Here is a 15,603-nt window from a genome sequence, read left to right as displayed (position 1 = left end):
CCACTGCTAAAAGACAACTACGCGCAATCGAATTATTGAAATACCATTGAACCATATGTTAGTCCCGAAATGGCCTAGTTTGTGTCGAGTTGATGTTAAACCCCGCATCTTTATATATATATCTATGTACATATAATAAAAGTGATACAAACTGAAAAAAAAATCTATCGCTTATCGTCCTATATAAATGTTGAGATGAGAAAGTTGTCACCTGGTAAACAGAAAACATGCATATTTCTTATCGATTATTTCAACATGTTTACACTGGACACTATGCATTAAAGTGCTATTTCGATTAATTTCCGCCATTAAAATAAGCTCGCACTTCCATAGCACATTATCCGTCTCTAATGAAGAGCAATAAATAATACAAATATTACACAATATTTGACAATATAATCGCAGTTATAGGCGTGGGTGTGATCGCAATCCATAAAGCTCCACTTCCTGGACTTTATACGAAGACATTGATCCCCACTGCACATGATGGGTATGGTTGAATGGTTGAGGTGAAACCTTGTGGAACTTCAAACACCATTCAACTTTGTCATTAAGCTTAATATTTACAAATGTAGCCAACATTAAACAAGTCGACAACCTTAGCCCCCACGCGTACCTGTTTGCGGTGTAGCCTGATTAGTGGGCAGATAAATCAGATGTACAACTCTAAAGATAACTTGCCCTTTGCATTAATTTAAAGACGCCCTTGATGAAATTTGCTCAAGAATTATCACAAAACTGAACTCCGAATTAAGTTTCAATTAATAAAGGTCGTTATAATATCTTGCACAAACGGATCTGAAGAAATTATACATTTTAAAAGGTTTCGGGTTAAGGTTTTTAATAATAAAAAACCCCAGCCCAAACCAATTCTAAATATTGAGGATCTTCAAAGAAAACATCTGCCATTAAAAACATTCCTGATCTTCATATAGTATTTTTATAATTTGTTTACATTCAAATAAGTGATTAGTAATTATAGTAATTATTGGTACAAACAGCAAACAATTAATGAAATTGCTTTATGTTGTCCTGACAAGAATTCTTACAAGTGTGTAACTAGTCTTTGCTTCCATCTCCTGTGCTTTTGGGCTTGGTTCTTTCTCGCTTGTGTCAGTCATATTCTGATGGGGCCCATCCGTCTATTTGATTTTGCAAACATTGTCTACAATATCACCGTGTGTTCTAAATCAGAAACTGAACTCCGATATGTCAAACAGGGTTAATGTTTTGAAAATTTATTCCTTGAAGACGAAGTGTTCTCAGGGCTGGAGTATTGACACTGGAGCCTCGAAGAGTGTTCCTTTCTCTTCCGTTCCGTATAAAACGGCTGAACACTGTATTAGTAATAAACAGATGGACTATTAATTAACGATATTTTATGTCTAACAGAATGAAGACTCTGGATTCCGAGTGATTTCAGGTCACTGATCTGTATATTGAATTACGCTCTTTGGTCATTTTGCGATACCCGTTGGGAAATCACACCTTTAACAGACAGATATTGCCGGAAGTGGTAATAGACACTGTGATGTATTTGGTTGCCAGGAGATATGGGTAATAGTTCGTTCCAATGATGGATGAGGTCTATTTACTTTTAATTAGTCATTCCGCTAGCATGATCACAACAATGTTTGCACTGTCCGATTAACTCCTTTAAAAAGCATTTAGCGAACATAATCAAATTAATATACCAACATTCACCAACTCGTTTTGTCAATTTATTAATAAAAATAGCCTGGCCTTGACCCACTGAAAATCAGTTCTAGCTTGTACGTCGATATTATTTGTATTTTACAATAAATGCTTCAATTAATAGGCCTTATCAAACATGAGTATATTCTGCTAATCAGTTCTGATTGGCCCAGTAGTAAATAGTGTATGATGTAGATCATTAAGGCGTGTCATCAATACAAGTCGTGAGATTGATTCCACGTGAAATACAGATATAATTTTAATAGACAAATAATGAAAAGTGATCTTAAACTTTTTCAGTTCGGTCACAATGGTGTGGTCATGTGAAAAAGTAGAGAAGTAGCCAAAAGAGATGGATCAACTCAGAGGTATCGATCAACATTAACTCAATACTGTAATCGGCAATCTTCGAGAATGGTGGCTCATGTGTGTTGATAACTTGGAACATGTAATCAACATATCTCGTCTTCTTAAAGCCACAAATATTATAGACTTTCGGGTCACATTCAATGAAAGCAGTCTTACCTGAAAGTATATTGTTTATCATCTTCAATAGAAGGCTTGATCTCGCTTTAACTACGCACATCTTATCAAGGCCTTCACGTTATACCCTGCATATTTCGGCACTAATTTCAATTGGGTACAAGCCCAGCTTGTGAGCCTATCAGATTCCTCGATCGTCGCGAATAACAAGTCTCACGCTTTCAAACTAAAATGTTTACCTGTGATAATCGAGTTGCAAAGTTCAAGGTTCGTTCAATGTCAAGGTTTCCGTAGAGGTCCTATGTCACAACCTCTGATTGGACGCTACTATCCACGTAGTTATAAGTTCTGGAATTGTGAAATAATCTAGCAACGCTCAGATGTTGTAAAACTCGCAGTCGTTGCTTCAGGAACATGATTGTTTCCAAAATATTACGTTAAAACTATCTAAAGTTCAGATTGCTTACTATTGAGTTCATGTCGTCATCATTATGATCAGTGAACGTCGTAATGATACTTCATTTCTATCTATGACGAACGAGCTTGAGAATTTTGATTTAATCTTTTACATTAATACCCAAAACATCTTCCAACCCGTATTTCTGTCTTGCAAACCAATTATGACTGTACTGACACTCGGGTCGGTTTTCTGATTCTACAATTATAAGTGATCCAGGAAGCAATCTTGGAGATAAACTTGTTTATTTATCAAATGAATATCTGTTCTTTTAATCCCCTAGTTGATCTTGCCTTTATTGATTTCTAGTAAAAATAAAGTATTTGGCTTCATCTGATCAAAATATTCAATTATATAACCACCAAAAAGGGTAAATTCATAGAAGTGAATAAATGAAATGAAATGAAATGGGGTTAAGCGTCCCTCTGTTCTGCTCTGACTGGGATAATGAAGACGGACATACGTCATAGAGTGTGCTATCAGGGAAATTTTTCCCGGACAGCGGCGATACAGCCTACTCTTATATCAATTTTTTACGTGCACGTCAATGTGTACACGGGACCTCGCTTTTTCATCCCACCCGAACGACTATAATTGTATTCCATAGAATTGTGTCCTTATGTATTGCCATGCGGTGTGCTATGGGGTGGACATTTTGCAAGTTCAAACTGTCCAGGGCAGCTTTTAGTGCTGCCAATGTATACATCCAAACGACGACGTGTCGAAAGCAAGTGTTATCAGGTTTTCAATAGTATCTTTGTCCACGATCTCAGAACACTTCCACCTTTCAGGAATTTTTCCGCTCTGACTAGGTATATGAAATGAAATGGGGTTTAAATTCCCACTTTTCTCCAATGAAGACGAGCATATATGACCTACTTTCATTTCGAATTTCAATTATTAGGGTTCGTTTACGTGCACGCTGATGTGTACATGGGACCTCTTTGCTTGGTCTAATCCGAACGACCATACCCTGTCCCTTGCCATGTCGCGCGTCCTTCACCACTGACAAGGAGGGATCAACGCCGGAAAATCACGAAGTATACTTTCAGAACCAACATCGGATTAACGAGCCAACGTGTTACTCACTGGGCCACTGCGGATCCAGACTGGTATATATACATAACGGAACGTTATTTTAATATTTTAAACCACCTGATCAATTTTCAATAAAAAAAGTCTACGCATTAATCAGCTTGGAGTTGGAAAGACCTTGTCACAAAATTCATAAATCAACGTCTCCAAACAGCTGGTGTTGGTCAAATGTTCTTTTCTTCCATATGCATATTTTAACAATCCTTGCCAATTTTCCTTCATATTATTGGTTTTTTCTTGACAAATAAGACAATTTAGATTGATTTAAACCTTGGGGCTGATCATAAAGATCGTATACATTATCAAAGCTGGAGGGATGATCATTGGTATAAGCATAAAGAAATGGCGTATTAAAAATGTCATGCGTTATACCGGAAAAATGGCGTCCTCCCCCGCGGCATGAATAAGTTGTTAAATCACTGTAAGATTTGTATAAATAATGAGTATAACAAGATTTGAATTGTTTACAAACTTCTTTCTATACTGAATAAGTAATGGATAATATTTTGCCGTGTATATAATTATGTGATACATACAATTTTAGATGACAAGTTTTCGAAACGTAATAGTTTCTTTTATATTTCACTTTTTTGTTTATTGATTTTGTTTGTGTTTTTGTTATTAATGATTCGCTGACAAGTAATGAGTTTTAAGTATATAATGACTTACTTGTCGTCTTTATTTAAAAAGATATTGTTCAATAAAAGTATACCATATAATGATTTATAGGGCGAAAAGAATATCTTTTCATCAAAGAACATCGGTAATCACAGTTATTATATGGACTTGCAATAACAATTCTTTTTCATGCTTCAAATATTATATAAATTGTTATTTATACATTTATGCTCATGACAAGCCTATAATCAACTCTCTAGACAATCGGATGGCTAAGATTTTGAGTTGATTAGATGATGCGAGACTTTTATCTGGCTTCAAATTAATTCACGTGACAAGCGCATAAATAACCCTCTAGACTACCGGATGGCTTAGATATTGAGAGGATTAGATCATGACTAACATAACATATCTTCGTTTAACGTTAAAATGGATATCAAAAATTCATAACTTCGCTCAGAATAATGTAATTTAAATGAAATTTTCAATATTTTTAAACTATTAAAGCTAGAATGGAGAGTTCTTTATCCAAGTCTTACATAATGCATCTTTAGGCGCAAATTCCCTTCTCGGCAATCAGACTGTGTCTAACTTGAAAAAATATAATTCGTTTGAAGGAAGGCGGGTTTCGTTTAATCACCAAATAAAAATCCAAAGACAAATCCAAAGTGTCCATGAACCGTTATTGTATGGCTTTAGTTTTGTAACGTCATTGTCTTGTACAAATTGTTGCAGTTTCTACTACCACTAGGATGGGGTTTGGATTCTGCTGGTGATATCGCAGAGAAACTTCTGCTTCTGTGTGTGTGACATAGTTTTATACACCGAAGTTATATCGCCGAGTCGTCAAACCCAATATTTCGAATGAACCTGGAAATCGTATACAAAGGTTTTTTTTATGATTGATTTTAGTAGCCAAGGGTGTCCTCTTTCAGAATCTACCTTGTGAACCTCGGTCACCCTTGAGAGTTTTGAAAAATTCAAATAATCGCCTATAGCTCCCATAGTATTTATTCTAATTTTGGTGTCTAACCGTATGTTTCTGGGGTCAAGGAATACACTGAAATCATTTATTATGTTGTGGGGTGATTAGATGATAGTAAAATCAAACATGCCAGACAAAATGTCCCTTTAACTCGTTAGCGGCGGTTGGGGGCGATTATTTCACCGATCCAAACTATATCTAGAGACAAACTATATATTTCTGGAAATAGGAGCGTATGAGTGTCTAATGCTTGTGGCCAATAATGTGGTGACGAAATCGGCATTGGTCCAAGAGACACGATCTTAAAGCCCCAATGCGTCAGGAGGCTAATGGTATTCTGCTTATTTAAATTTACAAAAATAATGACCGAAAGATGTTATTAAGGTAATGATCTCAGTGATTAGATTTTAAGAAAAACAAACAATAGGTTAAATGCAATCTTGATATATATATATATTCAGGGATAGAAAAGATATATTCTTCAATGGGTGACTGATTTTCAGACAGAATAAGATCAAGTTATAAAATCTCCAGCAATAGAAATTTTAGATGGCTGTAATATTGATCGATTTTAATAAGTTTTGGATCAATAGGCTCTTTGAAAAAAAAGCTGCCTTTTATTCTGTATGGACTAAAAGTCTCTATTTTAGATCCTGAATATTGTAAAGTTTTCTTTCACGATGGGTGGGCTTGACGAATCCTATAAATCTAAGAGACGTAAACTGACAGTTTAAGTGAAAACTAATTCTATACAACAATTGCCATCTTAAATCCTTAGGTGTTAGAAATCAATGATAACAATTTAATTATTTGATTTACATACTATTTATTATTATAATATATGTAGTAGGCAAATCTGTGAACCTATTGTTAGGAACCAGCTGGCCTATTGTTGTCGTATTAACATTAACCGTTCTTTACAATCATAGCTCCTAGTTTATATGCTTAATCTGTGCAGTCATATAATTTCTGATATTTTCAATTTGTTTATTCAATAAACATTCCACTTTCAGTCTAAACTAAAACGTTAAAATGTCCCAATTTTATTCTAATCTGGTTATCCCTTTGTACGCTTGCGAGGTCGACAAGGTTGACTTTATAACGTTTTGCATAAATATGTTTTTTAATCATATTCTATCATGCACTTTCTTGCTTTATTACGGGAAGCTAAGCTAAATGTGAAGCTATATACGAAGGTCAGTACTTTATGACTTATAAATCTAATAAACTGTGATTTTGTGTCTTACTTTTTGGGTACCAATCGGTCTAAAGAAGACGACCTATTTGCAACTGTCACTGGATCTTTAATTAACCCTTCGTCCAAAAGATTTTCTTGGGTTACATGAACTAATGAACTAAAGAGTGCTTTAATGTTATCCTTTGATTTAATTCACTGTTGCTACCCGACAACCAGGCACTGCGGTATCCAGCTCATGGAAATGATTTTTTAATGTTTATGCCGTTGCCATTTTAACTCTTACAGCTACATGTAAGCAAAAGGCCATAGAAAATATTCGACTCCAATGAGAACACCGCTTGGAAATATCATTCGATTTGTCGTCTGTCCAATCAGTCTGAAGATCTGGGTTGGATCAGCTAGAGTTATCTGTTCTTTGCGTGCATCCATGTCATCGGTTATAGAAGAACGAAACAGATGAATGGCTAAATAACGTTTCACATTGTCATCTTGGTGTTGATTATATTTCTGATAGATCTGAGCTCGATTCTATTCAATAGTGCTATGGTTAGATCGAATAAATTCCGATGAAATTGAATTTACTCGCTATGAAAAATGCTCCCAATACGGAAATTAAATGAAGTGGGTTTGACTGTCCTGCTGTACTTCTCTGGCTGGGCTAATGAAGACGGACAAACGCCGTACAGTATGTTACAAAGGACATTTCACCAGGGCAGCGGCTCTACGGCCTGCTCTTATATCAAATTCCAAATACCAAGACCTCTTTTATGTACACTCCCGCATCACTGACCAACGTCTTGTTCACTGAGCCTCCGCGGCTACCTCTCAAGAAGGAACACAAGGTGGCGACTGTAGTTTTAGTCGATGGATTAAACTAATAAAACGCGCACTTCATCAACCGAAATTAAGTTTGAAAACGATAACACATTACAAATGATAACGAGATGCGCGAAAGTTGGACCAAATAAATCTCAAAAATGAAAATAACGACAGTTTTTAGTTTATAGCCAATTAAGAACCTTTTTCTTTATTTCTCGAAATTTAAATTTCATGTTTTTCTCAAGAACGTTTTGGAAGTGCGAAAACATATATAACGCACAGAGCGTGTCTGTTTTGTCGAATTCTTGATTAAACAAATGATTTCCTGATTGAAAAGCGCCTTTCTTAATCACTGTTTCACACTTTTGATGCAAAATGTTGATGCGAAAACTTATATAACCCACAGAGCGTGTCTGTTTTGTCGAATTCTTGATTAAACAAATGATTTCCTGATTGAAAAGCGCCTTTCTTAATCACTGTTTCACACTTTTGATGCGAAATCTTGATAAAAGATATTATGGATATTAACAATACAGTGACAGGTGCACTTCGTCCCCACATATTAAAGATGCGATGTACGATTTAGATAGAGAGCTGTTCGTTCTTACTATATTAGTTCAAATATAGATATTGAAAAATGTATATATTGAAAATTTCATTTAAAGTAGCTTAGTCCTTAACTCAGTATCATCCACAGTCTTCGACATTGCAAACACGACTTATTGGTCAATTGAAATCAACATAGATGTTGGTATCTTACCGTGAAAAGATGGACTTCTGAAAATTTTTAACTTAGCACACGAATTGCGTGCCAAAATGCTTTCGGGGGCCATTTTTAATGAAGTGACTGGATGAACGAGGCTAAACATATCCCACAAGGGGAGTCTACCGGAGTAGGTGGGCTCCTTTAAATTACTATATTCTGGGCGAAGTTATGACTGTTTGAAGAAGTAGCGTAGATCGTTTTTTATCGTAGCAACGGTACTTGTCAACCGAGACTTAGCCTCGATTATCCATTTTATCGATTAATTTTTTTTTTCCTGGGTGCTCAAATCAATTTAAATCTCGGCCATCCGATGTCCTACTGAATTGATAATAGGCTTGTCATGTTAATAAATGTCTAAATAATAGTTTATATAACATTTGAAGCCAACAAAAAGACCTGCAATAGGCAGATTTAGCTCTTATGCTATTATACAATGCATCTTTAAATAAATCTTGATTTCAAAATATCAGCACAGAGTGGGAAAGCATTGTGGCCATATATTTTCACGATCACCACCCAAATATCAATATCAAATTAAAGCCCAAAGAGAAAAGAGAAGAGTCGGTGTTAACATAACAAATATATTCATGCAAACTACCCACATTTAAAATATTGAATATTGCATGCTGATCAATTAATGCCCGAAGAGAAACGCCTTTGGGATTTTACACGACAATCAGCACGAATATAATACACCCCACAACACAACCCACATTCATAGTATTAAATACGTAATGATAGTGAAATGTATCCAAACCTGTAACGCCTCTCAAAGTATACTTATGTAAAATCAAAATCAACATATATACATGAGCGTATTCTTGTGTGACAATTAAACGTGAAGGTGGGAGTGTTCATTCGCCAGGAAGTTAACAATAGGTTGTCAGCTGTCGATCGTAACGCAACACCTGTTATTGATACGTTTACCTACCAATTTTATATATTTTCATTTAAAATAGTGTACCATATGTAATGAATTCGACTCGTAGTAGATAATATTCATTCACGTTAATCACATTCTCTTCAAAAAGAAGGTGGGTTTGATTTATTTAATCATTTTTGATCAGTATCTTGGTATTTTGTGACAGTACATTTTGAAACTTTTTGAATAAGAGAAAATATGTTCGGCAGATGAAGTTTACTAACTGTATTTAAAAATACTCGTTCATCTTCGGTAACTTTAATCAGTTTGTACTCAACAAGAATGTGTGTTGGGTTTTTTACTTGTCATAAACCATTTTGTATTTTTGTGAAAACCTATAGCAGAACTTCTGACTATTTATTCATCGTTGAGAAAATACCTTCCGTGGATAATCTTGTCAAGTAAGTGGCACCTAGCATATGTTTCGAGGATGATATTGCCAAGGGTCGTATAAATTATATCCTTCCGAATCTCCACACAACAATCACTAAGGCGTTCATGGAATTTTTTATTTTTTTTTATATTTACATACTTCGAAGTTGACCATCTCAGTGTGCTAATATTTTTCCATCCGAACAGCTATACAGCCCTGCAGGTTCTTGTCGGCCCACGCCGGGTCGCGAACATGGGATATTCGAATCGAGAGACAAATAACCTAAACTCCGCCGACTCTGTCCCCGTTAACTCTTTTCGCTACCCCCCCCCCCCCCCACATACACACACTCTTTTTTTAATATATATTAACAGCACTCGGTCTTATTTTATAGAATATATGTAAGCTGTTATTGCTATTGCTAGCATATTCCAGTAAATATTTCTTCGCTCGGGTTTTTATTATATTTTTTTATATTATTATTGAAGTCGAGACATGTCGTTTCTACTGTGTAAAAGATACCTTCTCTTCTATTCCAGACCATTAAGAATTTATGAATTGTTTGAATGTTTTTGGTGACATTTAGAAAATCTTTTACATTCTTCACACAACGGATCAAATTGGATTACCTTCCTTTCAGATAATAGCCATTTCACGCCTTTGAATGGCCTGCTGAAAGAGCTTTACAGCTTTCGCTGGTTCTTTGAACATACTATTTCAAGATCAGCTTATACTCATTTTTGACAAAAAGCATGCAGTCTATAAACAGTGGTTTACTGGCCTGAATGTAAAGAGTGTTCTTATGGGAAGAGAGAGGCGGTATGCGATTTTACGTCCACCCCACAGAAATTAGATCATTTCTAGATTAATTAACTTAAGACATATCTTAATTTCGATATTTCAAATGGGGGAAACTGGAGAAAACCCAGAAGGCAAGTCAGACGATCCTATTCCTTGTCATATAAGCCTTTCAATGTGAGATGATTGGCAGGTCCATAATTTTTCGAATCATTTCTTTAGCTTGTGTTGTGTAGCAATAATATTATGACTCCTACCCTTCCTAGGTTTACAAAGATATTGAAGCTAAAATATAAATTCAACGTCTATGCATTATGTAAGCTTTAGAAAAGCTGGCTGTTCTTGCTATAATAGTGAAAAAATAGATAACGAGAAATGAATATATTGAAAATTTCAATCAAATTATTTTTTTATGAGCGAATGGACGGCTACCATTATCGGGTTTCATATATACAGCAGATGCAGTTCATTTTTATACACCCACATTGAAATGTGGCCGTATATTGTCGTCGCCCCCATCCGTCCATGCGTCGGTCCGTCGGCTGATGTTAATATCCGATTGACTTTCAATTTATACACAGCGTTTAAGGTCATGAGACGAAAAATTCTATTGATTTTCAACGATTTCCGATAATTACCGTCAGAGTTATGGCCCTTGGTCACATTGGAATATCTTGTGGTGGCTCTAGATGCTAAAGTTAATGCGATTGACTTTAGATTTATATGCATTGTTTAAGATCATGAGACGACAAATCCTATTGATTTTCAGCGATTTCCAATAATTACTGCCATAGTTATGGCCCTGGGTCACTTTGAAATATCTTGTGGGCGCTCTAGTGGCTAATGTTAATATCCGATTGACTTTAAATTAATACACATTGTTTAAGGCACGAGACGAAGAATCCTAATTATTTTCAACAATTTCCGATAATTACTGCCAGAGTTATGGCCCTTGATCACGTTGAAAATCTTGTGGATGCTTTAGAGACCATAGTTATCATCTCATTGACTTTTTTAATTTATACCCGTGTTTACGGTCATGAGACGAAGACACCTATATATGATCATTTCTATTGACTTTAGATTGAGACAAAGAAGTATGTTGATTTTCAATACTTTTTGACAACTTTAACAGCTAAATCCATGATATTAAATATTTTGTATACTAAACGTTAGCAAAGGGGCAGAACTATAAGCCAAGCAAATGCTAATGATTTTATGATAATTACTTAATGAGTTGTTACTCTTAATCAGTAAAAATATGCGCACAACTCTTGTTGACTGCCCGGACGATTTAGCTGCTGTTGGCGTATGTTTCGTCGCGTGGCAACCCATCTTTTTTTTTTTATTAAAATTGTATTACTTATACAATCTAAATAAGACTTTTAATATATAAGATTAGAAAACTGTGTATAACTCTATCGCCAGGCCATTCATCGGCAGTCTCCGTGAGTGACGCCATGCATTTTCTGAAAGTTTCGACTTATTAGCCATCGTAGGCGTTTAACGCAGATATGTCAGACATTGTCCAATCCGCTCAATATCCAAGCCCGCCGATGGTCAAAAGAGTTGATTATGTGAATAAATGTCTAAATAATAATTGATATAACATGTGAAGCCAGAAAATCGCCCCTGACACTAAAATCATTTGTGAAGTCATATTAATATATTGACGTTGTTAACAGCTTAATTTCTTTTTAACATAGTATTTTATGCGTTCATTGTTTCTATTTTAATATGTGTTACGAGGGTGTGTACTCCTTTTAAACATATTTGTATTTAGTGGTGCAGTTTTCTTTTAGTGTATTTATGTTTACGTTACTTTATAAGTGTGTAAAAGCTTCCCATTGGTGTGTGTTTCTATTAACTTTTAGATATAAGGGAGATAACAAAAAAAAAATGAAACCAGTGGAATTAAATCTTGATACATTAAAGAAGTACTTTAAATTCCCTGCAAGAAATGTGAATTCCAAATTCAGTAATGCCGAGGACAATATCGTCATTGCATGAGGTTCAAACTACAAATTTTCTTGTGTAAAAACGTAACTTGAATGCTGTGGAACCTTGATCTTATTAGGTAGTTCATGAATTCTCTGTGGTTTCTGTGCCTTTTATTCGATTACCATTTTACTAAAAAATAAACTAAAAGTATGAAAAAAGCTAAGATTTCATGAAATAATTCATGGACTGATGGCTTATAGTTATTTTGACATGTTCTTCAAGTGCAAGTGAATTACGTAATCAAATTGTGTTTAAGCAAACAACTAAAATATAAAGGTTTAATTAAATTCTGATGTATATATTTGTAATAACTTAGATTTCATTTTCTAAAATCCAATTTTATTTAGCTAAATTTAACGCATGATGCATTTATACATGAGTTCCGTTTCAAACGAAGGCAAGGAGTAATATAGTCTCTATCATCCAGAAAAATATTCTACGAATATTAGTCTGGACAGGTTGTCAACATTTGAGAAAAATTGGCTAGATAATCCGGTCATTCACATTATCATAAACAATGTCTAAAGGAGGTAACTCCTCTTAAAACATGATGTTTACGGCCATGAAATTAATTTAAGAATGTCATTTCAAAAAATCCATTTGATTGCATGCGAGCTCAATATCTAACACTCTTAATTTTTTATTGTAAAATTTCCCTACTCATGGGCCATATCTATGCTTTTAAAATTAATCCTAATTCGTCGTCACGATTCATGTTTGTTTATATTAATGCAAGAATTATGGGATTTATTGTGGGAAGGGGCGCATCTCTTACTTGACTTGGCTAAAGAGACTGGATAATCAACCACATTAAAAACCAAACTCCCGGTTACGCATGGGCAATGGACTTTAGGTCAAATATTGACAACCTTCCCAGACCCTCCGTATGTTGAAGACTAGGAGGTTCTGGGTGACCGAGACTAGGAGTAATACTATTATTGCGATTGTTCTATGTCAATTAATCAATTATGATAATTCAGAATTTACACATCTGAAACGGGGATCACTGGGGACAAAGATGGAACATTGCCTCCTCTCAAAAATAAAAAAAAAAGTGTTATTCGGACAGAAGTTCATAATCTAAGTTGATTTTAAGAAATAATATATTATGTATTATTATTATGTTTTGTGGTGAAACGTGTATTGTGTATTACAAAGATTGTTTAATTGTTATGTAAAAATGATATTAGGTGAAAATCCCCCCCCCCTTCCACACACTATTATTACATCCTTAGCCCGTGCACCTGTGACGTGGCGTATTGATTGTCAATCTGCGTCCATCACCAATTGTTATTTTTTCTATATTTCGACAAAGTAACACTTTTGTTGTCATTAAAGTCCCGATGCAAACTTCAATATTGTGAAATATTTGATATTTGATATTTCAGCATAAAAAATGCAAATAGCGTATTGGGACTTGAACTAAGAGCGAGGCTAAACACATTTGGTATCTGTTGCTTTTGTCGAATTATTTATTCTCAATTAATATTCAAAGGTGGATGCGGATTGATTTAGACTACTGAACAGTGGGTTAGCGAACAGTCATTTCATAATTTGATTACTAAAAATAGAAATATTTTCCAAACTTTTGTAGAGATGCTATAGACATGAATTTCAAAAAAGGAACAATAATTCGTTTCGCTTAGTGAATAATAGCAATCCAAGTCTATCTCATCCTCGAACCCATTGACTTGAAAGCCATTATGATAACGAACTCTTCTGATACTTGTATTGGAAGTATTGTTCAATTTTGTATTATACCGAGCACTTGTGACAAATAAGCAATAATATTAATCAGCTCTGAAGCCAGAAATATAAGTCCTGGAGGTAGGCTGTTGTCCTGTGTCTTGATTTGTACCCAATGAAGTGTGATGAGGTCTAGACGAACAATGTTAACAATAGAACCGTTATCAATGATTGAATCATCCCCCGAAGACAATAGAAAGATGACAAGCAAATACATAATAAGATGGTTAGTCTTATCAAGAGGTTAAGAAAAGGTTAGGTCTAAGATTAGCAACATGACGAGTCAATTTTTAAATGGGCAAGTTAGAAGAGATGCGGGGGATGAAAGTAAATACAAATTCTTGATTTCTACTTGTTTTCTATACAAAAAATTATTATTACTTATTTAACTGTGTATTGGGACGAACCACTGTGATCACGTATACACGTTAGCAAGCACGTAAAAGATCCATTGACAGTTGGAATTCAATTGCTGTCGGGGAAAATCCCCCCCCCCCCCATAGCACACTGTATGGCGTATATCGTCTTCACTAGCCTGTTCAGTGCAGCAACACATGAAGTTAAAACCCCATGCCACCCACTTAATAACTATGAGCTGCGAAGCATAGATGATAAAATTGGTATGCAATAACAATTATGTAGAATAGTATTAATCTATTAAGGTTATTTGATGGTTGGACATACCGTTGTAGCTTGTGTTAACTAAATAATCTATACCAATTCCTTAGTTTTATGCACAATAGAGTTAAGAACATGTGAAATCTTTGGATGTATAAGCTTTGGGTTTAGCCTCGATCCATAATTGATGATTACGATTTAGTTGATCGATTGACTTTCCAACTGATTAAATTGTGGGTGGAATTTTATCAAGATAAAAATTCTTGATTGGAATCGTATAGCTTTTTACAAGTTTGTTTTGTTTCATTAAAAGTCCTATAATGCTGTCTTTTGTTGTTGATGTCATAAAGATCCCATTGGGGCAAGACGACCTATTAAAGCATAATATCGAACGTACTGGAACCCAGCCATGATTAGCGTTAAGAAGACAGTTAATTATCGCATAACTGCACTGTAACCTTTTCATTATTACATTAGAGGCAAGCTAAACGCTTCTTCAATTGTAGTTTAAGTAGAGGAAGGGCGAATGGAGCTTCGATGTTTATAACAATGTTGCTTCGGAAACAGTTGGGGATTTGAGATCTGGACAGATATTGTAAGACCTTGTACGAGTTATGAAGGTTCTAACGGGTGCTTATAGGAGCTAACTGGCTACGGTTAAGATATTTGTTGCCGAAACGTCGCACATTCAAATACACCACTCTAGATAAAATGCTTATCTGTGTGTAAATTTATTAATTAAGGCGAAAAACAAATTGTACGTAGGTGGTTATGCATGGGGGAGAGGAGAGAGAGAGAGAGAGAGAGAGACGCCCATTCAACACAAACTAGGTCATTTCGGGACTAACATAATTCGCTTGCGCGTAGGGGTCTTTAGCAGTGGGAGGAAACCGGAAACCACGGCAGTTGACTCAATGACAGACCTTATGATACAGCGCGCACGTGTTAACCATTCGACCATAAAACTGTTATAATACTAGATAATGTATAACATTAGTACCTTTCAATTGTCGCTTACCAGCTGAAAGT

At 35.2% G+C, this 15,603-nt stretch overlaps 1 protein-coding gene across 2 annotated transcripts in view; it reads left to right on the top strand.

Moving 5' to 3' along the window:
- LOC126832650 (5-hydroxytryptamine receptor) overlaps window positions 1–15,603 on the top strand; it is a 143,812-nt gene that overhangs the window by 118,795 nt on the left and 9,414 nt on the right. The window contains exon 1 of one of the 2 annotated variants that reach the window (XM_050563510.2): window positions 9,022–9,150. The exons of the other annotated variant lie outside the window; for it this stretch is intronic. The gene's annotated coding sequence lies outside the window, so the exon portion shown is untranslated. Of the gene's footprint in view, window positions 1–9,021; window positions 9,151–15,603 lie in introns of those variants that run through there. 2 annotated transcript variants of the gene reach the window in all.

Source organism: Patella vulgata, chromosome 9 (genome assembly GCF_932274485.2).
Source record: "Patella vulgata chromosome 9, xgPatVulg1.2, whole genome shotgun sequence".
NCBI classification, from domain to species: Eukaryota; Metazoa; Mollusca; class Gastropoda; family Patellidae; genus Patella; species Patella vulgata.
This window is presented reverse-complemented; position numbering and strand designations above follow the sequence as displayed.